At 46.8% G+C, this 25,853-nt stretch overlaps 1 long non-coding RNA gene across 1 annotated transcript in view; it reads right to left on the bottom strand.

Annotated features, from left to right (window-relative positions):
- LOC120298096 overlaps positions 1–24,177 on the bottom strand; it is a 122,107-nt gene extending 97,930 nt beyond the window's left edge. The window contains exon 1 of the long non-coding RNA XR_005553948.1: positions 24,051–24,177. This is a non-coding gene — a long non-coding RNA (uncharacterized LOC120298096). The remainder of the gene's footprint in view (positions 1–24,050) is intronic.
- Between the last annotated feature and the right edge of the window lie 1,676 nt (positions 24,178–25,853).

Raw genomic sequence — 25,853 nt, 5'->3', positions numbered from 1 at the left:
GGATAATGGCTTTTCAGTCTCTTCTTAAAATCCTCCAGTGTTGGAGCATTCACCACTTCTGGAGGCAGGTAGTTCCACTGGTTAGTTGTCCTCACTGTCAGGAAGTTTCTCTTTAGTTCTAGGTTGCTTCTGTCCTTGATTAGTTTCAATCCATTGCTTCTTGTCCTGCCTTCAGGTGCTTTGGAGAATAGCTTGACTCCCTCTTCTTTGGGGCAGCCCCTGAGATACTGGAAGGCTGCTATCATGTCCCCCCTCGTCCTTCTCTTCATTAAACTAGATAGACCCAATTCCAGCAACCGTTCCTCATGTTTTAGCCTCCAGTGCCCTGATCATCTTTGTTGCTCTTCTCTGCCCTCTTTCTAGGTGTGACTTTGGAGCACCTGAAAGACCAGGCTGGAGATGGAGAAAATCTACGTGGTTACTAGAAGTCAACAACACCTTGATGGCCCCTAATCAACCATCAAGAAGATGGAAAGAGAAGAGAAGTTAAGACTAGAAGACCCCCCAAAGTCCATTCCAACTCTGTAATTCTGCTATGCTACAGATTTATCTTACACTGTTTCCGACCCTCCGTTTAGCCATCTCCCCGTTGTCCAAAAATAAATCCACTATTCTTTCTTTAGCATCCCCATCTCCTTCTCGCACATCACCCCTCTGCTTTCTGGGGCCCGTGGCCTTTAAACAGTGCCGTGCTTCTCCGTGGAAAACCGGCTTCCCTTGCTCGTTATTCCGGAATGCCTAGAGACCGCTACCAAAGGCTGCAGCCGAACGAGCTGAATGCTTCCTTTTATGTGGAAATCTGTGGAAGATGGATGGGCAACAGCAGAGAGCCAGGCACTTTCCCAGCATCTCAGCCAAGACCAGGTCTGGCTCGCTCGCTCCTCCATCCATCCAGCTATTTAAAGGCCAGGCGCTTCCATCCAGGGCTCCGAGTCAAGAGGGCAACAAGCCAGGTTTTTTTTTTTTTTTAAAAAAAAGCCACAATCTTCTTTCCAGCAAATCTAATTAGCTCAAGACAAGCCTTGTGCCTCCAGGGCTTATATAGTGAATTTGCAAGAAAACTACCAAGCTCAGAGAGCATCTAGGGCTTCTCACTCCTCCTTCTCCTTCTCCTGCATGCAAACACCCCTCTCTTCTGCCACTGATGACGTTTCCTAGTTGGGTCATGAAACGTCTGCAAGAAAACCACCCAGCTCAGAGAGCACCAAAGACCCCATAGTCTTTCTTTCTTTCTTTCTTTCTTTCTTTCTTTCTTTCTTTCTTTCTTTCTTTCTTTCTTTCTTTCTTTCTTTCTTTCTTTCTTTCTTTCTTTCTTTCCCTTCCTTCCTTCCCTCCCTCCCTCTCTCCTTTCCTTCCTTCCTCTTCCTTCTCCTCCTCCCTTCTAGCACTGATGATGTTCCCTAGTTGGGTAATGAAACGTCTGCAAGAAAACCACCAAGCTCAGAGAGCACCAAGGACCCCACAGTCCGTCCTTCCTTCCTTCCTTCCTTCCTTCCTTCCTTCCTTCCTTCCTTCCTTCCTTCCTTCCTTCCTTCCTTCCTTCCTCCTCCTCCCTTCTAGCACTGATGACGTTACTTAGTTGAGTCATGAAACGTCCACAAGAAAGCAACCAAAATCATAGAGCACAAGGACTCCACAGTCCTCCTCCTCCTCCTCCTCCTCCTCCTCCACTCCACAAACCCCGCCACCTACTAGCACTGCTGATGTTACCTTGCTGGGTCATGAAATGTCTCCAAGAAAGCAGCCAAGCTCAGAGAGCACCAAGAACCCCACAGTCCTGCTCTTCCTCCCCTTCCTCTTTGCAAAACCTTCTCCCTTCTAGCACTGATGATGTTACCTAGTTGGGTCATGAAATGTCCGCAAGAAAACCGCCCAGCTCAGAGAGCACCAAGGACCTCACAGCTGCCCCCACTTCTCCTCCTCCTCCTCTTCCTCCTCCTCCTCCTCCTCCTCCCTTCCAGCATGGATGATGTTCCATAGTTGGGTCATGAAACATCCGCAAGAAAACCTCCCAGCTCAGAGAGCACCAAGGACCTCACAGCTGCTCCCACTCCTCTTCCTCCTCCTGGAATTACAAGGATGAAGGAGGAATTGTTAGAAGACCTGAAAGACCAGGTTGAAGACAGATCCTCCTGGAGAAAGCCTCATGTGATCAATTAGAATTGACCCGATGGCAGATAATCAATCCATCTGAAAACCCAGCTGTGTTGAGGAATCCATAATGCTAAGGAAAGTTGGAAGGAAGGAGAAGAGGAGGATCAGCAGTAGTGAATGGACCCAGGGGCAATAGGTGTGACGTTGGATAACCTGAAAGACCAGGCTGGAGATGGAGAAAATCTATGTGCTTGCTAGAAGTCAACAACACCCTGATGGCCCATAATCGTCGATCAATAAGAGAGAAAGAAGAGAAGAAAAGTTGAGGAACTCAATGACGATGGCAATGGGGACATCACTAGAAGACTTGAAGGGCCATGTCAGGGACAGATCCTCCTGGAGGTGTAGTCTTTAAGAGTCAACAGTGACTTAATAATAATAATAATCAATCAACTGGTCCATGGGCACCAGCAGGACCAATCAGGAGCTCCATCTCCGTTCTTGGAGGTTAAAAAGAAGGGGCTAAAATAGGCAGGTGGACCATCTCAGAATGTTCTTGTTTTCTCAGGAGCCTGCTCTCCGAGTTCACGGCCCTCTAATGTCAACCCCAAAAAGCATTTCCTCGCTGGTAACTTAAAATAACCCTCCAAGATAGCGCTCAATGTGGGACTTGCTCTCAAGTAGCCCCTCAAGACGGAAGCTACTCAGCCTGTAGATGTTCTCCTGAATTGACTTTTCATTTGCACAAGATGCCAATCATTGCATCAAAGGAAAAAGTCTCTCCGGCTTCTTCCAATTGTCATGCAAAACCCCGCGAATTTGCAAAACCCCGGGAATTTCAGCCATAAGGAAGCAAATTTCAACGCTCCGGGGAGAAGTTTCCCATCGCCCTGATTAGAGAAACAGCGGCCCCCGTGTCCCACTTTTTTTTTTACGAAGCCTTTGGGAAAAGATCTCAACTAGCAGGTTTAAGGACCGTTGCACGGTGGCTTAATTGCATCTCCATTAAGGCTATTCTCCAAAGCCCCTGAAGAAGGCAGGATGAGAAGCAACGGATGGAAACTCATCACGGAGAGAAGCAACCTGGAACTAAGGAGAAACTTCCCGACATTTAGAACAATTAACCAGTGGAACCACCTGCCTCCAGAGGCGGTGAATGCTCCAACACTGGAAGTCTTTAAGAAGAGACTGGATAGCCATTTGTCCGAAATGGTGTAGGGTTTCCTGCCTGAGCAGGAGGTTGGACTAGATGACCTCCAAGGTCCCTTCCAACTCTATTATGGATCATCGCACAGTCAGCCAGATGTTCAGACTGGATTTGGCATTTTGTCTACCTATCGAGTCCTTACCCAGGACCTGGGATAGGCAGATGTGGATGTTTGATGGTATTACAGATATCGTCGCAGGATGGAAGCAGTTCCTAATAAGGCCGCCTTTTGCAATTGACTAATAGCGAATTTGTCAATGCCAATGGTGTTCAAGTGGTGCTCCAGTTGATTTATGACTATTGGTACTACCCTTGCTTGCTTTTGCCACAGTCTTTCTATTTCTATTTGTAGGTCTTTGTATTTTGTTATCTTCTCCAGTTCTTTCTCTTCTATTCTGCTATCTCCAGGCACTGCCACGTCCACTATCCAGACTTTTTTGTCTTTCTATCGACAATTGTTAAGTCTGGGGTGTTATGTTGCAGGTGCTTGTCTGTTTGAATTCTGAAGTCCCAGAGCAGTTTAATTTTATCATTTTCTATGACTTTCTCTATTTTATGATCCCACCAGTTCTTGCTTACAGGCAAATGATATTTTTTGCAGATCTTCCAATGCACCATTGTTCCTACTTTGTCATGCCGCTGCATTATTATTATTATTATTATTAATCATCGCACAGTCAGCCAGATGTTCAGACTGGATTTGGCATTTTTGTCTACCTATCGAGTCCTTACCCAGGACCTGGGATAGGCAGATGTGGATGTTTGATGGTATTACAGATATCGTCGCAGGATGGAAGCAGTTCCTAGTAAGGCCGCCTTTTGCAATTGACTAATAGCGAATCTGTCAATGCCAATGGTGTTCAAGTGGTGCTCCAGTTGTTTTGGGATTGCACCCAAGGAGCCTATGACTATTGGTACTACCCTTGCTTGCCTTTGCCACAGTCTTTCTATTTCTATTTGTAGGTCTTTGTATTTTGTGATCTTCTCCAGTTCTTTCTCGTCTATTCTACTGTCTCCAGGCACTGCCACGTCCACTATCCAGACTTTTTTGTCTTTCTTATCGACAATTGTTAAGTCTGGGGTGTTACGTTGCAGGTGCTTGTCTGTTTGAATTCTGAAGTCCCCGAGCAGTTTAATTTTATCATTTTCTATGACTTTCTCTATTTTATGATCCCACCAGTTTTTGCTTACAGGCAAATGATATTTCTTGCAGATCTTCCAATGCACCATTGTTGCTATTTTGTCATGCCGCTGCTTCTAGTCAGTCTGTGCAATTATTATTATTATTATTATTGTTGTTGTTGTTGTTGTTGTTGTTGTTATTTATTCTGTAGTTTGCATATTGATGGAAAAGACAGAGAAAAGGAGAAGAAAGTACGGGATAATGTAAGCTAGCCTCCAGCATAGGTTAATGTAAGTCGGCCTTCATCAGCCTGACTGTAGATAGTCCTCAATTTACAACAGTTCATTTAGTGACTGTTCAAAGTTACAACGGCACTGAAAAAAAAGAGACTTATGACCGTTTTTCACACTCATCGTACGTCGCAGCGTTCCCCAGGGTCACGTGATCAAAACTTTGACACTTGGCAATGGGCATGTACTTAGTACGGTTGCAGTGTCCCGGGGTCACGTGACCCTTTTGTGACGTTCAGACAAGCAAAATCAGTGGGTTCCCTTAACAAGCATCTGGCTCATTTAACAGCTGCCTGATTCACTTAACAACTGTGGTTATAAAAAAAAGGTCGTAAAAGGAGGCAAAACTCACTTAATGAACGTCTCGCTTAGCAACAGAAATGTCGGGCTCAATTGTGGCCGTAAGTCAAGGACTACCTGTTACATCCAGAGGTATGGATGACCAGACTCCTCAGCAGAAAACCGGGAGTCTGGCGAATCCCAGAATTCAAAAAATAAAATAAAATAAAATAAAAATCTGGGGAAGTGTCAGTGTTTTTCCAACTTGGCCACTGGAAAAGGGGTGGACTTCAACTCCCAAAATTCCCCAGCCATCGTGTGGAAGTCCGGCCCTCTTCAAGTGGCCAAGCTGGAAAAACACTGGAGGTTTTCAAGAAGAGGCTGGACAGCCACTTGTCTGAGACGGTGTAGGTTCTCCTGCTTGAGCAGGGGGTTGGACTAGATGACCTCCAAGGTCCCTTCCAACTCTGTTATTCTGCTTCCCTGCCTTCCCTTCCTTCCTTCCTTCCTTCCTTCCTTCCTTCCTTCCTTCCTTCCTTCCTTCCTTCCTTCCTTCCTTCCTCCCTCCCTCCCTCCCTCCCTTCCTTCTCTATCACTGGAGGTTTTTAAGAAGAGACTGGACAGCCACTTGTTTGGAATAGTACAGGGTCTCCTGCTTGAGCAGGGGGCTGGACTAGAAGACCTCCAAGGTCCCTTCCAACTCCCTTCCTTCCTTCCTTCCTTCCTCCATCCCTTCCTTCCTTCCTTCCTCCCTCCCTCCCTTCCTTCCTTCCTTCTCCATCTCTTCCTTCCTTCCTTCCTTCCTTCCTTCCTTCCTTCCTTCCTTCCTTCCTTCCTTCCTTCCTCCCTCCCTCCCTCCTTCCCTTCCTTCCTTCCTCCATTCCTCCCTCCCTCCCTCCCTCCCTCCCTCCCTCCCTCCCTCCCTTCCTTCCTTCCTTCCTTCTCCATCACTGGAGGTTTTCAAGAACAGACTGAACAGCCACTTGTCTAAGATGGTATAGGTTCTCCTTCTTGAGCAGGGGGCTGGACTAGAAGACCTCCAACGTCCCTTCCAGCTCTCTTATCCTTCCTTCCTTCCTTCCTTCCTTCCTTCCTTCCTTCCTTCCTTCCTTCCTTCCTTCCTTCCTTCCTTCCTTCCTTCTCCATTACTGGAGGTTTTCAAGAAGAAACTGAACAGCCACTAAGATGGTATAGGTTCTCCTGCTTGAGCAGGGGGCTGGACTAGAAGACCTCCAAGGTCCCTTCCAGCTCTATTCTATTCAATTGATCTATTCAAGTCTTGCAGTAAAGTCACGTTTGGCATATTCTGCCTCAGAGCAGCTGGGGGATTCTGGGAAGTCCACCTCTCTCAGAATTGTCCAGTTTGACAAACCCTAAAGCTTGTACCAACGTCAGCCTTGAGACACCTTCAATGCAGCTGGGGAATTCTGGGAGTTGAAGTCCACCCCCTCTTTCCAAGTTGGCAAGTTGGAAAAAACACTTTTTTCTAAATCCTTGTTATCCCTGCCCTATTTGGGATGTTCTGCTTTCACGCGCCAAGGAGAGACAAGGGAACAAAAAAAAAAAGGGAAATAAACAGTCACAAGTCTGCTTTTTCAGTGCCGTTGAAACGTTGAAACGGTCACTAAATGGACTGTTGTAAGCTGTCCATTATTTTCCTGGGTTCCAAGATCACCGCAGATGGGGACTGCAGCCAAGAAATTAAAAGACGCTTGCTCCTGGGGAGGAAAGCTATGGCAAATCTAGACAGCATACTCAAAAGCAGAGACATCACCCTGCCAACAAAAAGTGCGTATAGTCCAGGCCATGGTTTTCCCAGTTGCAATGTATGGCTGTGAAAGTTGGACCATAAGAAAGGCTGAGCGCCAAAGAATGGAGGCCTTTGAACTCTGGTGCTGGAGAAGACTCCTGCGAGTCCCTTGGACTGCAAGGCGATCCAACCGGTCAGTCCTGGAGGAGATCAACCCTGACTGCTCTTGAGAAGGCCAGATCCTGAAGTGGAAACTCAACTATTTGGGCCACCTAATGAGAAGGAAGGATTCCCTGGAGAAGAGCCTGATGCTGGGGAAGATGGAGGGTAAGAGAAGAAGGGGACGACAGAGAAGGAGGTGGCTGGATGGAGTCCCTGAAGCAGGAGGCGTGAGCTTCAATGGACTCCAGAAGATGGTGGAGGACAGGAAAGCCTGGAGGAACGTGGTCCATGGGCTCGCGATGGGTCGGACACAACTTCACACCTAACAACAACAACAAGCTGAAGACTAGCTGTAATTTTTTCTCTCTCTTTTTTCCCCCGTACTTTTAACTTTAAGGCAGTGGTTCTCAACCTGTGGGTCGGGACCCCATTTGGGGTCGAACGACCATTTCACGGGGGTCGCCAAACAATGCAGTCCGCCTTTCCCCCCCCCCCTTTTCCTTAGCTGTGCTACTCCCTTTTATTCTACTGGCTTTTGAAAGCCAATCGAATAGACTCTCTTGAATAGAGTCCAATTCTATTGGCTTTCCAAAGCCAATAGGAATTGTCCAGGCTGTCTCTGCCCTGCTGAGCCCGCCAAAAGTCCCATTCTGCAAATGGTGCTGCACCAGTTGAGTAGTCCTCGACTTAATTATAGACTTACAACTTACGACATTAAAAAGTTTGAGAACCACTGCTTTAAGGGAAAAGTATATTTTAAAAAGTACTTTTTGGAAAGTTAAAAAAAAAAAAACACCACCCAAACCAGCCAGCTTTCGTCCTGCTTTCCTGCGCCCGCTTGGGGCAAAAGACCGCAGAGTCCACGGTGGAGGGGGAAACGTCAGCCTGGCGACTCCCGATGGATCAGGAAACAGCGGCCGGAGAAGGTCCAGAGGTCAGGATGCAGAGCCCATCAAGAAGGGCTGGATGGCTTTCTGACGCTTCCTCCGGCAGGCAGATGGGTGACAAGGAAATGTACCCAGAAGGGGAAAAAAAAAAAGTGGATTTTTTTTTTTGCTGCAGTCTTCTTGGCCAAGGGAGGCTGGGGACCGGATTCGAAATGAGCGTCAGCAGCGCGTTTCCCCAAGCAAAGGCAAAGGGTCATTCTCCACCCACCGCTCGGAGAATAGCAGGAAAATGTGACCTGGCTCGCTTGTCTGGATCTGATCTTGCCCACGGAGAACTTTTCGGCCAACGTTCTCCAAGTCCAATGCCACGTTGAGGGATGGATGGGTTAGGTGTGTCTAGTCCAGTGATTCTCAACCTTTTTAATGCCGTGACCCCCAACCGGTCGTAAGTCGAGGACTACTCAACCGGTCGTAAGTCGAGGACTACTCAACAGGTGCAGCCCCATTTGCAGAATGGGACTTTTGGCGGGCTCAGCAGGGCAGAGACAGCCTGGACAATTCCTATGGGCTTTGGAAAGCCAATAGAATTAGACTCTATTCAAGAGAGTCTATTCTATTGGCTTTCAAAAGCCAATAGAATAAAAGGGAGTAGCACAGCTAAGGAAAAGGGGGAAAAAATGGCGGACTGCGTTGTTTGGCGACCCCCGTGAAATGGTCGTTCGACCCCACATGGGGTCGCGACCCTCAGGTTGAGAATCACTGGTCTGGTCCAAGGAAGAGAAGAAGTAGGGGGGGCACGAGTCTTCCAATATTTGAGGGGCTGCCACCAAGAAGAGGGAGGGCAAACTATTTAGCCTGGAGACTAAAACGTACGAAGAACGGCTGCGGGACTTGGGCCTGGCTAGTCTAGAGAAAAGAAGAAACAGGGGCGACAGGATAGCAGCGATCCAGTAACTGAGGGGCTGCCACAAAGAAGAGGAGGGGGTCAAATTATTCTCCAAAGCACCGGAGGGGAAGAACAAGAAACAATAGTTGGAAACTGATCAAAGAGAGAAGCAACCTGGAATTAAGGAGGAACTTTCTGACAGGGAGGACAATTGACTAGTGGAACTGCTTGCCACCAGAAATCGTGGGTGCTCCATCACTGGAGGTTCTTAGGAAGAGTTTGGACAGTCACTTCTCTGGATTGGTATAGGTCTCCTGCTTGAGCAGGGGGCTGGACTAGAAGACCTCCAAGGACCCTTCCAGTTTCTATTCTAGTCTAGTCTAGTCTAGTCTAGTCTATATTTCTAGTCTATATTTCTAGTCTATATTTCTAGTCTATTCTATATTTCTATTCTGTAATTCTATTCTATTCTATTCTATTCTATTCTACTCTGTATTTCTATTCTATTCTTTTCTATTCTATTCTATTCTGTATTTCTATTCTATTCTATTCTATTCTTTTCTATTCTATTCTATTCTGTATTTCTATTCTATTCTATTCTTTTCTATTCTATTCTGTATTTCTATTCTATTCTATTCTATTCTGTATTTCTATTCTATTCTATTCTGTATTTCTATTCTATTCTATTCTTTTCTATTCTATTCTATTCTACTCTGTATTTCTATTCTATTCTATTCTTTTCTATTCTATTCTATTCTGTATTTCTATTCTATTCTATTCTAGTCTAGTCTAGTCTAGTCTAGTCTAGTCTATATTTCTATTCTATATTTCTATTCTATTCTATATTTCTATTCTGTATTTCTATTCTATTCCCATTCCTATTCCTATTCCTATTCCTATTCCTATTCTATTCTATTCTATTCTATTCTATTCTATTCTATTCTATTCTATTCTATTCTATTCTATTCTACTCTATTCTCCAAAGCACCAGACGGCAGGACAAGAAACAACGGATGGAAACTCATTCAGGAGAGAAGCAACCTGGAACTAAGGAGAAACTTCCTGATAGTTAGAACAATTAACCAGTGGAACTCCTTGCCACCAGAAGTTGGGAGGTGCTCCATTACTGGAGGTTCTCAAGAAAAGTCAATGAGGGAAGCCGGATTCACTTAATAACAATCTGACTAGTTTAACAACTGCAGTGATTTGCTTAGCAACCGCGGAAAAGGTCATAAAATTGGGCAAAACCCACTTAACAACTGTCTCACTTAGCGACCGAAATGTTGGCCTCCGTTGCGGTCGTAAGTCGAGGATTGCCTGTATAGGATGCAAGGAAGCCAGGCCTGCTGCTTTGTCAGGTTGGACAGAAGCAACCTGGAACGGAGGAGAAATTTCCTGACGGGGGGAACAATTAACCAGTGGAACTGCTTGCCACCAGAAGTTGGGGGCGCTCCATCGCTGGAGGTTTTTAAGAAGAGATTTGGACGGCCATCTGTCTGAAAGGGTGTAGGGTTCCCTGCCCGAGCGGCGGGCTGGACTAGAAGACCTCCAAGGTCCCTTCCAGCTGTGTTCTGATTGATTGGCGTCTTGCCTTGCGCCCCTTTGCCCGTTCCTCCCCATCTGCAGCCAGGCTGGTTCTGCCTTGCCAAGTCTGGCAGGATACAGAGTCAGGTGCTAATCAGCGCATCGCCTGGCTGCGCTAATAGTCTCCCAGAGGGATCTTTTTTTGTTGTTGTTTCATGGAAGGGTAATTATTGGGTGGGTGGATGTGTCTCTCTCGGTGTGTGTGTGTGTGTGTGTGTGTGCGCATAGGATGCAAGAGTGCAAAAACTCTGGGGTTTATGGTTGAGCGGTTGGCCGGTTTGAAAAGCAAGTTGAGAGGGAGGGGGTGGTTTTGGGGGATATAACCCCAAAGAGAGGGAGGGAGGGAGGGAAGGAGGGGAAGAAGTGGGACGGAAGGAATGGAGAGAGGGAGGGAGAAAGGACGGAAGGAAGATTGAAAAAAGAAGGAAGGGATGAGGTTTTGGAGGATATAACTGGCATATAAATGGTAGAAAGAAAGAAAGGAAGGAAGGAAGGAAGGAAGGAAGGAAGGAAGGAAGGAAGGAAGGAAGGAAGGAAGGAAGGAAGCAAGTAAGCTTTTGGAGGATATAACTGGCATATAAATGAAAAAGAAAGAAAGAAAGAAAGAAAGAAAGAAAGAAAGAAAGAAAGAAAGAAAGAAAAGAAAAGAAAGAAAGAGAAGCAAGCAAGCAAGCAAGCAAGCTTTTGGAGGATATAACTGGCATATAAAAGAAAGAATGGGGAGGGGGAGATGTAAAAATATCCGAGGGGAGGGTGTCCTGTGTCCCCCTCCATAGTCGACCAGCCCAGAGGCGTCTTTCCCTGTTGGATTTTCTGTCAGACAGGTGGAGATCTCCCACTTCCGTGGGAAAAGTCACAGCCTGAGATAAAATAGCAACGCATCTGGATGTCCCAAGAGGAATCCAACAGGTTGCTGTCCCCAAAGAGAACACACGTGTGCGAGGAATTTGCGGCACAGGGAAAATGCTGCTTTAATGTGGGTCTGCCGTTGTAGGAGAGGGACGGGGGGGGGGTTAAGAAGAGACTGGACAGCCATTTGTCTGAAATGATCTAAGGTCTCCTGCTTGAGCAGGGGGTTGGACTAGATGACCTCCAGGGCCCCTACCAGCTCTGTTATTCTGTCGTTCTGCCCAAGCTATTGATATTGGAAGTTAACAATTAACTGTTGATGTTTGAAGTCCCTTCCAATTTTATTACTACTACTACTACTACTACTACTACTACTACTACTACTACTACTACTACTATTATTGATCATCGCACAGTCAGCCAGATGTTCAGACTGGATTTGGCATTTTTTTTCCACCTATCGAGTCCTCACCCAGGACCTGGGATAGGCAGATGTGGATGTTTGATGGTATTACAGATCCTGTCGCAGGATGGAAGCAGTTCCTAGTAAGGCCGCCTTTTGCAATTGACTAATAGCGAATTTGTCAATGCCAATGGTGTTCAAGTGGTGCTCCAGTTGTTTTGGGATTGCACTATTGGTACAACCCTTGTTTGCTTTTGCCACAGTCTTTCTATTTCTATTTGTAGGTCTTTGTATTTTGTTATCTTCTCCAGTTCTTTCTCGTCTATTCTGCTGTCTCCAGGCACTGCCACGTCCACTCTCCAGACTTTTTTGTTTTTCTTATCGACAATTGTTAAGTCCGGGGTGTTACGTTGCAGGTGCTTGTCTGTTTGAATTCTGAAGTCCCAGAGCAGTTTAACTTTATCGTTTTCTATGACTTTCTCTATTTTATGATCCCACCAGTTTTTGCTTACAGGCAAATTATATTTTTTGCAGATCTTCCAATGCACCATTGTTGCTACTTTGTCATGCCGCTACTTGTAGTCAGTCTGTGCAATCTTCTTGCAGCAGCTTACCAAGTGGGCCACTGTTTCTTCAGCGTCTTTGCAGAGGCGGCACTTACTGTCTGTTGCAGTCTTATTTTGACTTTGTATGCATTTGTCCTTAAGGCTTGGTCTTGTGCAGCCAGAATTAGTCCCTCGGTCTCTATCTTCTATAGAAGCTGAGGAATATATGGCTGAGGAATTCTGGGAGTTGAAGTCCACGAGTCATGAAGGGGCCATAATTCCCCCATGCTGGCCCAGGAATTATGGGAGTTGAAGTCCACGAGTCATGAAGGGGCCATAGTTCCCCCATGCTGGCCCAGGAATTCTGGGAGTTGGAGTCCACCAGTCATAAAAGAGCCAAGGTTCCCCACCCCTGGTCTACTCAAGAGCATCTTCCAGGGTCCTCTCAATCTTGGATAGGGATGGGAAGGGAAGGAGGGATGGAGACAGCGGATCTGAGCCCTCCAGCTGAATAGGACACCCACAGGCACACCATCCCCATGGCAACGACGGTGTAAGACGGGTGTTCTCTTCCTGCCAGCTCTGGGCTTCATCCTGTTCCATTCATCCCTAACCCCACGCCATCCTGCAAAGGGGCTGGCGGACAATGTGGGACTTTTATTTACTTATTTATTGATTCGCAACCTTTATATAGCCGCCCGTCTTCTCACCAGCTCTGGGCGGCTCCCGGTTGGAAAAGTTGCAAACAGCAGGAAAGGCAGATGAAGGGGCTGGAAGCCAACAAGAAAGCTGGCGCCAGGACAACATGCTAACTTGCAATTATCCAATCTTCTCCCAGCGCACCGAGGGGGGGGAGGAGGAGGAGGAGGAGGAGGAGGAGGAGGAGGAGGAGGAGGAGGAGGAGGAGGAGGAGGAGGAGGAGGAGGAAGGGAAGAATCCTAGAATGCCAGGGCGGGAAAGGACCTTGGAGGTCTTCTAGTCCAACCCTCTGCTCCAGGCAAGAGACGGCTTATGGCAATCAGGAGAAAGGGTTATCACGTTTTTCCTTGAAAAGGCTCCAGCAATGAAGCAGCCACAACTTCTGGAGAGAAGATTGTCTGTCTGTCAATTGGTCGGTCTGTCCGTCCATCTATCCATCCATCCAATTTCTCTGTCTCTCTCATCTCTCTCTGTTGTCTGTCTATCTATCTATCTATCTATCTATCTATCTATCTATCTATCTATCTATCTATCTATCTATCTATCTACCTACCTACCTACCTACCTACCTACCTACCTACCTACCTAATCTATGTATCTGATCTCTGTCATGTCATGTCCATCCATCCATCCATCTATCCACCCACCCACCTATCTACCTATCTGATTCTCATCTATCTATCTATCTATCTATCTATCTATCTATCTATCTATCTATCTATCTATCTATCTATCTATCTTCTAGCTATCCATCTAATTTCTCCATCTCATCTATCTCTCTTCTGTCTGTCTGTCCGTCTATCATACATACATACATACATACATACATACATACATCTAATTTATCTCTCATCTATCTTGCTTGTTCATCTATCTCTCTTGTCTCTGTCTGTCTGTCTGTCTATATCTATCTATCTATCTATCTATCTATCTATCTATCTATCTATCTATCTATCTATCATTTTTCCACTATCTATCTATCTTCTAGCTATCCATTTAATTTCTCTATCTCTCTCATCTATCTCTCTTGTCCGTCCGTCTATCTATCTATCTATCTATCTATCTATCTATCTATCTATCCATCCATCCATCCATCTATCTATCTATCTATCCATCCATCCATCCATCTATCTATCATCTATCCAGCCAGCCAGCCAGACATCTAATTTCTCTCTCTCTCATCTATCTCTCTTGTCTATCTCTCTTGTGTCTGTCTGTCTGTCTGTCTGTCTGTCTGTCTGTCTGTCTGTCTGTCTGTCTATCTATCTATCGCCTCCTTCTCTTCCTGTATTCAATAAACCTCACTCCTACTAGCACTGATGATGTTCTTTAGTTGGGTCATGAAACGCCTGCCAACAGCCAAGCTCGGAGAGCACCAAGGACCCCACATTCTTCTTCCTCCTCCTCCTCTTCCTCCTCCTCCTCTTCCCCTCCCTCTTTGCAAATCCACCTCCCTTCTACCACTGATGATGTTCCCTAGCTGGGTCACGAAACATCTGCAAGGAAACAGCCCAGCTCAGAGAAGCACCAAGGAGCCCACATTTCTTCACCTACACCAATAACTCCAGCCTTCACCAACTAGCGTCTCCTCCAAGGAACCAGGTTTAACCCTTCACATCCTGCCCCCCTTTCCCCTCCCCCTCCCCTCCCCCCCAATCTGGTCCTGCTCAGCCCATCACCCCCCTCTCCCCACCAAAGCCAGCCTCTCCTCCTGAACAAGGGCCATCTTGACAGAAGGACACAGTTTTAGAGCAGACGGCAATTCACTAAGATAATTAGATCTGCTAAGGAAGCACTTTTAAGCACACACACACACACACACACACACACAGGGGAAAAACAGTGGGGGTGGGAAGGGGCTCACTTCATTTCCATTTTATTAGTCATTCTGCAGGCTGGTGGCATTTGGGAAGATTTTACTCTCTATGGCTCCCCTGGGCTTGGGGGGGGTCCGTTCTCAGCCCCAGCCCCCCCCTCTGCATTTTGGGGGTACCAATTAAATTTGTTTTCACACATAGAATCCATATGGCCACAACGCTGATTCCCACCAGCCCAGGAATTCATGCAACAAAGCACAACAAAGTTGTGATTCAGGCAAGCGAAAATGCACACTGTGCGCGCGCACACACACACGCGCACACACACACAGGCCACACTGCACAGTGAAGCATCATGGGTAAGCCCCCCCAGCTTTGGTTCTCCTCCCCCCTTAGGTCAAGCCTAATTGTAGGCAAATAATTACAGACTAATTGTCCTTCTAAATCAATCAATCAAGCATTCCAATATAGGCAGTCCTTGACTTACGGCCACAATTAAGCCCAAAATGTATGTTGCTAAGCGAAATGGTGAATTTTGCCCCATTTTATGACCCTTCCTGCCACGGTTCTTAACTGAATTGTGGAGTTGTTGAGTTAGTAACATGGTTGTTAAGTGACTCAGGCCTCCCCCCCCCCTTGACTTTGCTTGTCCGAAGGTCGCAAAAGGGAATCACGTGACACCCCTTTCCCCGGATGCTGCGACCGTCGTAAATAGGAGTCGGTTGCCAAATGTCTGAATTTTGATCACATGACCGTGGGGGACACTCCAAGAGCCCTAAGTGTGAAAAATGGTCATAAGCCATTAAATGGTCACTAAATGGTCACTGCTGTAAGATGAGGCCTATTTGTAGCTAAACTCCTCAGATATTTTCCAGTTGCGTTGCTTTCCTTTTTTTTTTTAGTCACTGTCCAGTCTCTTCTTAAAAACCTTAGAGCATTCTGGAGGCAGGTGGTTCCACTGGTTAATTGTTCCAACTGTCAGGAAGTTTCTCCTTAGTTCCAGGTTGCTTCTCTCCTTGATGAGTTTCCATCCGTTGCTTCTCGTCCTGCCTTCAGGTGCTTTGCAGAATAAGTTATAATAATAATAATAATAAAGTTGGAAGGGACCTTGGAGGTCATCGAGTCCAACCCCCTGCTCAGGCAGGAAACCCTATGCCATTTCGGACAAATGGCTGACCAGTCTCTTCTTAAAAACTTCCAGAGTTGGAGCACCCATAACTTCTAGTGGCAAGCTGTTCCACTGGTTAATTGTCCTCATTGTCAGGAAGTTTCTCCTTAGTTCCAGGTTTCTTCTCTCCTTGATGAGTTTCCATCCATTGCTTCTTCTCCTGCATTCAGGCGCTTTGGAGAAGAGCTTGATTCCCTCTTCTTTGGGGCAGCCCCTGAGATACTGGAAGACTGCTATCATGTCCCCCCTCGTCCTTCTCTTCCTTAAACTACACATCCCCAGTTCCAGCAACCGTTCTTTATATGTTTCAGCCTCCAGTCCCCTGATCCTCTTTGTTGCTCTTCTCTGCACTCTTTCTAGAGTCTCAGCATCTTTTTTACATCGTGGTGACCAAAACTGGATGCAGGATTCCAAGTGTGGCCTTACCAAGGCCTTGTAAAGCGGTATTAATACTTCACACAACACACATTTCAACATACTATAGACCAGTGTTTCTCAACCTTGACAATTTTAAGGCATGTGGACTTCAACTCCCAGAATTCCACAGCCAGCAACGCTGGCTGTGGAATTCTGGGAGTTGAAGTCCACATGCCTTAAAACTGTCAAGGTTGAGAAACACTGCTATAGACAACCTATGTACAGGCCTGCACCCTGGCACATAAGTAATTCCTTCCCACCCTCTTCCGAAGCTCCTATGCTTTCTAAGTCAGATGCAGGGCGATGCCAGCCAGCCTGGCCTCAACCTCACCATCTGATTAGCTCCTTCGCCAGGCTGCTAACACCTATCAATTAAGCTTTGATTTACAGGCGTGTCAGCCGATAATTGCCCTGGGCCGCCAGCCGGGAAGTTCAATCCAAAGCCTGCACGGTTGGGGGGGGGGGCTCCGAGGTGGGCAGAGCGCACGGGAAGGGGCTGGTTTTTCCATTCAAAAGCCAAAGACGGCGGCTCCCTCTTTCCTTCCTTCTTAAAATGAAGGGACGCTTTCCGCTCTTTCGGAATCGCATCCGTGGCAAAGCTTCAGCCCAAGTGATCCAGAGAGACCGCCGCTGAGATTTGCAAAGGTGTTGTTAGTTGCAAAGTCGCGTCCGACCCATCGCGACCCTATGGACAACGTTCCTCCAGGCCAGCGGTTCTCCACCTGTGGGCCGGGACCCCATTTGGGGTCGAACGACCATTTCACGGGGGTCGCCAAACAACGCAGTCCGCCATTCCCCCCCCCCTTTTCCTTAGCTGTGCTATTCCCTTTTATTCTATTGGCTTTTGAAAGCCAATAGAATAGACTCTCTTGAATAGAGTCTAATTCTATTGGCTTTCAAAAGCCAATAGGAATTGTCCAGGCTGTCTCTGCCCTGCTGAGCCCGCCCAAAGTCCCATTCTGCAAACGGTGCTGCACCAGTTGAGTAGTCCTCGACTTACGACCGGTTGAGTAGTCCTCGACTTACGGCTGGTTGGGGGTCGCGGCATTAAAAAGGTTGAGAACCACTGCTCCAGGCCTTCCTGTCCTCTGCCATCTTCTGGAGTCCATTGAAGCTCATGCCTCTTGCTTCAGGGACTCCATCCAGCCACCTCATTCTCTGTCGTCCCCTTCTTCTCTTGCCCTCCATCTTTCCCAGCATCAGGCCCTTCTCCAGGGAGTCCTTCCTTCTCATTAGGTGGCCAAAGTACTTGAGTTTCCACTTCAGGATCTGGCCTTCTCAAGAGCAGTCAGGGTTGATCTCCTCCAGGACTGACCGGTTGGATCTCCTTGCAGTTCAGGGGACTCGCAGGAGTCTTCTCCAGCACCAGAGTTCAAAGGCCTCCATTCTTTGGCGCTCGGCCTTTCTTAGGGTCCAACTTTCACAGCCATACATTGCAACTGGGAAAACCCCAATACAACCCCAATAAACCTTCATTCCCTGGTGAACACAATCAAACCGACCCCTTGATGGGCTCCATGTCGTCTTGAGGCCCCCAAGCCTGCTGCAAAACCAGGTCTTCAGGGCCTTTGGAAAGGTGGGGGCCGATCTTATCTCCGCATGGATGTTGTTCTTCACATGGCCCACAGTGGAGAAGGCGCCTTGGTCCCACCAGGTGGACCTCCTTAGGAGAGAAGACTCCTAACCTCCCGTCTTTCTTCTCTGGTGGTGGGATGGATGTAACTGGGAAAACCATGGCCTTGACTTACGATCGTTCGTTTAGGGACCGTTCGAAAGGACACTGGCCCTGAAAAAGGCGACTTAGGGCTGTTCCTCACACTTGTGACCTTCGCAGCGTCCCCACGTCGCAGGAATCAAAATTCGGGCGCGTGTATTTACGACGGTTGCCGTGTCCTTCGGGTCAGCTGATCAGCCTTGGTGAGCTTCCGGCTTCCGACAAGCCAAGTCAACGGGCGGGAAGACCGGTTCACTTAAGGACCCTGTGATTCACTTAACGACCGCAGCTTAACAACCGTGTGTGTGGGGGGAAAGGTTCTAAAATCAGGCGCGGCGTGTTTGACAGACGCCTTGCTTAGCGCTGGAAATTGCTTGTCTCGATTGCGGTCGTAAGTTGAGGACGGTTGTATGGAAGGTCCATAGGGGAGGAAAAGGGGCTGAGAGGCAGAATGGTGGGAGCCCCCCCCCCAGAAAGAGACTTGTGACAGGAGTCTGGTCCAGCTCTGACTTTTCAGAGATTCTGGAAACACAATTCTTCTGTCAAGAATAGAAAGCTTTCACCACAATACTGAAAAACTATTATTTTTTCCTTCCTTCCTTCCTTCCTCCCTTTCTTTTCCTCCCTTCCTTCCTTTTCTCCTTTCCTTCTTGTCCTTCCTTCCTTTCTTTTCCTTCCTTCCTCCCTTCCTCCCTTCTTTCCTGCCTTCGTTTTCTCCTTTCCTCCCTGTCCTTCCTCCATTTCTTTTCCTCCTTCCCTGTCCTTCCTCTTTTCTCTCCCTCCCTTCCTTCCTTCCTCCCTTCTCTCCTTTCCTCCCTCTCCTCCCTCCCTCCCTCTTTTTCTTTTCTTTCCTCACATGTATATACCTTCTTTACTCACCCAAAGGTGACCTTTTCACATTTAAAAAAGCCACCACATAATCACACCCACAAGCCCCATCTCTTTCTTTCTTTCTTTCTTTCTTTCTTTCTTTCTTTCTTTCTTTCTTTCTTTCTTTCTTTCTTTCTCTTTCTTTCTTTTTCTTTCTTCCTCTTTCTTTCTTTCTCTCTCTCTCTTTCTTTCTTTCTTTCTTTCTCTTTCTCTCTTTCTTTCTTCCTCTTTCTCTCTCTCTCTCTCTCTCTCTCTCTCTCTCTCTCACACACACACACACACACACACACACACAGAACTTATTTCAGTCCCCAAATCCGCTAAGGTTTTTTGAAATCCACTTTCAACAGCCTATAGTTCATTCCTGGCCCAGCGAAACCTTCAGGTCATACTCAGGGCTTGCAAGAGGTCCTTAGGCCTTGTCCGCTGGCCAAGAGAAGACCTCACCTGTCTGGGAAGCTTTGGTCCAAAGCATCCATCAAGCACCAGCCCTGGGCTGAGAAATCCCCTGCCTTTTAAAGCAGCCGTCCTTGCCCTGGATTCACAGTAATTTCAAAGCAGAAATTTGGGGGATTTTTCTCCTGGGTGTAGTGAAATGTCCCTGCACTTACGAGCAGCTTTATTGACGTTGCTGCTTTTCATTCTCAACCAATGTTTGTCAAAGCGGGTCCCTTGAAGACGGGCGGACTTCAACTCCCCAGAATTCCCCAGCCAGCATAGCTGGCTGGGGAATTCTGGGAGTTAAAGTCCGCCCGTCTTAAAAGTGACCAACTTTGACAAACACTCTTTTAAATCTTCCCTTCTAGGAAATCCCCAAGAATTCCAGCAGAAGGGGAACAATTGCTCTGATGGTCTTTATTTCTTTATTTGCTCCTATAATATCCCTGCAGAAGGATTTTCCCTTCTCCCAGACCCCTCTGCAAACCGAGCAGACAATTTTGAGAGGCGCTGTGCATTTTCTTGCTAGCTAATTCCTCAATGTGTCTTCTGCACCCATCCTCTCTGGAGGAAATCACCCCGAATTTTGCTCCTCTTTGGGGATAAGCTACACAGGTCCCCAGACCCTGGAATATTGGCAATTCTCACCTGGAAGGGAAATGCAGGTGATTTTTTTTTTTTTTACAAGCGATGGAGAACCTAAAAAGAGATTTTTATACAGGTAATCCTCGATTTGCAAGTTTGTTTAGTGACCAAAGTCTCAACAGCATTATGAAAAGTGACTTATGACTGTTTTTTCACACTTACGACCCTTGCAGCGTACCCCAGGGTCACCATGATCAAAATTCGGATGCTTGGCAACTGACTTGTACTGATGACGGTTGCAGCATCCCGGCATCAGGTGATCCTCTTTTGCAACCTTCTGACAAGCAAAGTCGATGGGGGAGCTAGATTCAACTTACTAATTAGTTACTAATTAGTTACTAATTAGTTACTAATAATAATAATAATAGACAAAAATGCCAAATCCAGTCTGAACATCTGACTGACTGTGCGATGATCAATAATAATAGTCCAACTCCCTGCTGAAGCTGGAGACCCTATACGGATAATAATCATTATCATAATCATAATGGCTCAACAGGAGGATAAAAATGCCAAATCCAGGGTGAACATCTGGCTGTGTGATGAATAATAATAGCTCAACAGGAGGATAAAAATGCCAAAGCCACTGAACATCTGGCTGACTGTGCAATGAATAATAATAATAATAATAATAATAATAATAATAGCAGCTCAACAGGAGGATAAAAATGCCAAAGCCACTGAACATCTGGCTGATTGTGCAATGAATAATAATAATAATAATAATAATAATAATAATAATAATAATAGCAGCTCAACAGGAGGATAAAAATGCCAAAGCCACTGAACATCTGGCTGATTGTGCAATGAATAATAATAATAATAATAATAATAAATAATAATAACCGAACAGGAGGATAAAAATGCCAAATCCAGTCCGAACTTCTGGCTGATTGTGCGAATAATAATAATAATAATAATAATAATAACTCAACGGGAGGATAAAAATTCCAAATCCAGTGTGAACTTCTGGCTGTATGATGAATAATAATAGCTCAACAGGAGAATAAAAATGCCAAAGCCACTGAGCATCTGGCTGACTGTGCAATGAATAATAATAATAATAATAATAATAATAATAATAATAGCAGCTCAACAGGAGGACAAAAATGCCAAAGCCACTGCACATTAGGCTGACTGCGCAATGAATAATAATAATAACTTTTTCTATTTTTTGGGTAATCCCAAAGCACGGAATAAACAAGCCTGGTGCATTCAGACACTTCTTTGCTTCCTTCTCCGTCACAAGAACAGACGCAGCAGGCCAGGCCTCTCGTCTCAGCCTTCAAAGATGTCATTTGCCCCCAAAGCGGCTCTGATGAACAGGAGGCCATCCTCGGCCCATCCCGGAGCCAAAGCTGACTTGCACCAAGCAACGAGCGTGTAAGAAGGGAACTGCAGGATTCATCAAATGTCACCTGGGCTTCTCCATCTCTGCTGAAGCCCACCCAACTCAGAGTTTGCTACAAGCAGAGAGAGAGAGAGAGACTTAGACAGGACGCCCAGCTTCTCCTGTAGTAGGTCAGACTGACCGACAGCGTAAGCCAAACAACCGACCGACCGATCAAAACAAAGCCGGAGGGGACCTTCGAGGTCATCTAGTCCAACCCCCTGCTCAGGCAAGAGACCCTACACCAGGGGTAGGCCACCTCGGCTCTTTTATGACTCATGGACTTCAACTCCCAGAATTCCCGAGTCAGCTATGCAGGAATTCTGCAGGAGAGCCTCGATCATTCCAGACAAATGGCTGTCCAATCTCTTCTTAAAAGCCTCCAGTGATGAACAAGGAGAGAAGGAAGGAAGGAAAGAAGGAAGGAAGGAAGGAAGGAAGGCAAGCAGAATAACAGAATAACAGAATAAAAGAGTTGGAAGGGACCTTGGAGGTCATCTAGTCCAACCCCCTGCTCAAACGTTTGTCCAATCTCTTCTTGAAAATCTCCAGAAACGGAGCACCCACAACTTCCGGAGACCAGTCAAAGCAACACAATCCACAGGCCACACTCACCAGACCTCCCTTAACCTTGTTACCCAATTCACCAGTTGTCTACCTTGACACACAGCAGGGGAAAAAAACATCCAGTAACTTAGGTGAGCTGGCTTCACACAGCCACACGACCTCCAAAGAGAAGCCAAGTTTAATATTATCCAAGGTGAGTAAGTTGTGCGAAGATAGCCACACGCCCAAATCCATTTCAGCTTTTTTTGTTTTTGTCTTCCACCCAAAAGGAAAAAAACGTGAACTCCAACGAGGAATTTTTTTAACCTTGGCAACTTCCACCCACCAGGAAAAAAAACAAACAAACGACACAACTCGAATGCGTTTTTTGGGGTGCGTTCACTGCCTGCGCCTTCCTTCCACGTCAATCTTTGACTTGCCACAACGTTGGACAAATATAAAACTGCCGAGCTGTATCCTTGTAAAAAATATATATATATAAACATTTGACAGCGTTTTCTGCATTTCAAAGGACAGGAAATAAAAATAAAAATTTCACCACCAAATCGGTTTGTTCGCAGGATTGAGAAATGTCCAGCCTGACGCAAGCAGGGTGGTGTTTGTGGGGGAAACGGGAGGAAGAAGGGGTGTTTTAGCAGTCTTGCTGCCTCGAGTTATTTATAAACGAAATAATACAGGTTAGATATCAATCTATTCAGGATAATAATAATAAAAAAAAGCACAGCCGGGAACCACATCAGCCCTGGGGTCCCCGCAGGTCAATTGCCAATGATCATGTAAAAGAAGGCAGCCCAGAAACTCGGATTTCTTGGAAAGTCGGTGAAAACCATCCCTGTCAATGCCTGTGTTTGGATGGTGGGTCAGGAGCTCCTGGTCTTGGGTTCAGGAGCAGCAGGGGGTGGGAGACGGGTGGGGGGGGGGCTGGGGAGACAACTCAGAGGTGTAAATACCGTCATTAATTCTCAAAGAGGCCAGGAAATTGCTGTGCCCTGATTCTCAACTGGCACAGAATCTGCCTCCTGGCTTTGTATTAACCCCGATTAATTCTTCATTGTTGGCACTAATTGTCCCCCTCCACCGCTATATCTGGAGGTCTGCAGGGCTCCCATCGTGCCCAGCTGGCAGAGCACGGGGAGAACTCTTCCACAGGTTCCCCTCACCCCCCACCCCCAAATTCTGGGGATTTTTTTTTTTTTTAAAAAAAAAGGTAGCCAGGGAGAAGGGTGTCCCAAGTGTGGCCTTCAGAGAACCGTCCTTGGCTTGAAAGAGAAAGAATGCGGAAACGAAGGGCAAGGGAAGGAGGGAAGGAGAAGGGAAGAAGATGGAAAGAAGGGAAGAAGGAGTGGAGGGAAAGGGGAAAGAGAAAGGAGGGAAGGAGGGAAGAAAGAGCAGAGGGAAAAAGGGAAGGGGGAAAAGAAAAGAAGAGGGGAAGGAGGAAGAGGAAGGAAAAAGGGAAGGAGGAAGGGAAGGAGGAGTGGAGGGCAAAGGGAAGGAGGGAAAAAGAGAAGGAAGGAAAAGAAGGGAAGAGGAAGGGAAGAAGGAGTGGAGGAAAGGGGGAAGGGGAAAGGAGGGAAGAAGGAGCAAAGGGAAAAAGGAAGGGGGGAAGAAAAGAAGATGGGAAGGAGGAAGAGGAAGGAAAAAGGGAAGGAGGAGTGGAGGGCAAAGGGAAGGAAGGAAGAAGAGAGGGAAAAGAAGAGGAAGGGAAGAAGAAGTGGAGGAAAGGGCAAAGGAGGGAAGAAGGAGCAGAGGGAAAAAGGAAGGGGGGGAAAGAAAAGAAGACGGGAAGGAGGAAAAGGGAAGAAGGGAAGAGGAAGGGAAGGAGTGGAGGGAAAAGGGAAGAAGGAAAGAAGGAATAGGAGGGAAAGGAAAGAAGAAGGGAAGAAGGGAAGAGGAAGGGAAGGAGTGGAGGGAAAAGGGAAGAAGGGAAAAAGGAACAGGGGGGAAAGGAAAGAAGAAGGGCAGAAGGAGTGAAGAAGGGAAGAAGGGAAGAAGGAACAGGGGGAAAGGAAAGAGGGCAAAGGAAAGAAGAAGGGAAGAAGGAGTGGAGGGAAGAAGGGAAGAAGAAGAAACGGAAGGGAAAAAGGGAAGGAGGAAAAGGAAGGAAGAAGGGAAGCTTTAAGAGCACCGGCTAAATCAAAACCAACCCTCGCTCCCCCCCCCCATCGGTAACATCTGGGCAGCGGCTCCGTTCGGGCGGGGCCCTGGGAGGGGCCGGCGACCCTTGCCCCCCCCCCAGCCCCGGGAGAAAGGCAAGGCAGCGGCTTACACTCTCGGAGAAAGTCTCCATGTCCGGCGCCCATCCCCGGAGCTCCCGCCTGGCCCGCCGGATCCCGCGCAAGTGCCGGGGAGGGAGGCGAGCGGAGCCGGCGGCGGGAGAGGCTCGCTCTGCCCACTTCCTCAGCCGCCGCCGCCGCCGCCGGCGTGGCTCTTCCCCGCGAGGCAGCCTCCCCGCCCGCCCGTCCCCCCCCCCACCACAATACAGGAAAGAGGGAAGGCAGAGAACGGCAGAGAGAGAGAGAGAGAGAGAGAAGGGAGAGAAAGAAGGAGAGAGACTGAAAGAGAGAAAGAGAAAAGGGAGACGGAGAAAGGAGAGAGAGAAAGAAGGAGAGAGAGGTAGAAAGAAAGTGGGGAGAGAGAAGGAAAGAAGGGAGGGAGGGAGGGAGAGAGAGAGAGAGAGAAAGAAAGAAAGAAAGAAAGAAAGAAAGAAAGAAAGAAAGAAAGAAAGAAAGAAAGAAAGAAAGAAAGAAAGAAAGAAAGAAAGAGGGGTAGAGGAAGGAAGGAAGAAAAAGAAAGAAAGAAAGAAAGGGGTAGAGGAAGGAAGGAAGGAAGGAAGGAAGGAAGGAAGGAAGGAAGGAAGGAAGGAAGGAAGGAAGGAAGGAAGGAAGGAAGGAAGGGGTAGAGGAAGGAAGGAAGAAAAAGAAAGAAGGAAAGAAAGAAAGAAAGAGGGGTAGAGGAAGGAAGGAAGAAAAAGAAAGAAAGAAAGAAAGAAAGAAAGAAAGAAAGAAAGAAAGAAAGAAAGAAAGGGATAGAGGAAGGAAGGAAGGAAGGAAGGAAGGAAGGGGTAGAGGAAGGAAGGAAGAAAAAGAAAGAAAGAAGGAAAGAAAGAAAGAAAGAGGGGTAGAGGAAGGAAGAAAGAAAAAGAAAGAAAGAAAGAAAGAAAGAAAGGGGTAGAGGAAGGAAGGAAGGAAGGGGTAGAGGAAGGAAGGAAGAAAAAGAAAGAAAGAAAGAGAAAGAAAGAAGGAAAGAAAGAAAGAAGGAAAGAAAGAAAGAAAGAAAGAAAGAAAGAAAGAAAGAAAGAAAGGGGTAAAGGAAGGAAGGAAGGAAGAAAGAAGTGAGAAAGAAGGGTAGAGGAAGGAAGGAAGAAAAAAAAAGAAAGAAAGAAAGAAAGAAGGAAAGAAAGAAAGAAAGAAAGGAAGGAAGGAAGAAAGAGGGGTACAGGAAGGAAGGAAGAAAGAAGTGAGAGAGAAAGAAAGAAAAGTGAGAAAGGGGTAGAGGAAGTGAAGGAGGGAGGGAGGAAGGAAGGAAGGAAGGAGAGAAAGCGGGAAGGAAGGAATGGAGGGAGTGAGAAAAGAAGAAAGAAAGAGGAGAGAAAGAAAGAGGAGAAGAAGAGGAGGAGAAGAAGGGGAGAAAGGGAGAAGGAAGGATCCAGTTTTGGTCACCATTTTATAAAAAAGATGTTGAGACTCTAGAAAGAGGACAGAGAAGAGCAACAAAGATGATCAGGGGACTGGAGGCTAAAGCATATAAGGAACGGTTGCTAGAATTGGGTATGTCTAGTTTAATGAAGAGAAGGACGAGGGGGGACAGGATAGCAGCCTTCCAGTATTTGAGGAGCTGTCACAGGGAGAAGGTGGACAAAATGGCAGGACACAGAGAGATCCAACCTGGAACTAAGGAGAAACTCCCTGACAGCAAGGACAATTAATCCATTGAGTAGCTTGCCTCCCACCCCTGGAGCTTTTTAAGAAGAGACTGGACAGCCATTTGATGCAGCGGTGGGATTCAGCCGGTTCGCCCCACTTCGGCAGAACCGGTACCTAATTTTTTGTTGCCCAGGCCCAGAACGGAC

The sequence above is a fragment of the Crotalus tigris genome, unplaced genomic scaffold, assembly GCF_016545835.1.
Source record: "Crotalus tigris isolate CLP2741 ecotype Arizona unplaced genomic scaffold, ASM1654583v1 scf7180000023742.128080, whole genome shotgun sequence".
NCBI lineage: Eukaryota > Metazoa > Chordata > Lepidosauria > Squamata > Viperidae > Crotalus > Crotalus tigris.
The sequence above is the reverse complement of the archived record's forward strand: the minus strand, read 5'-3'. Positions and strand labels throughout refer to the sequence as shown.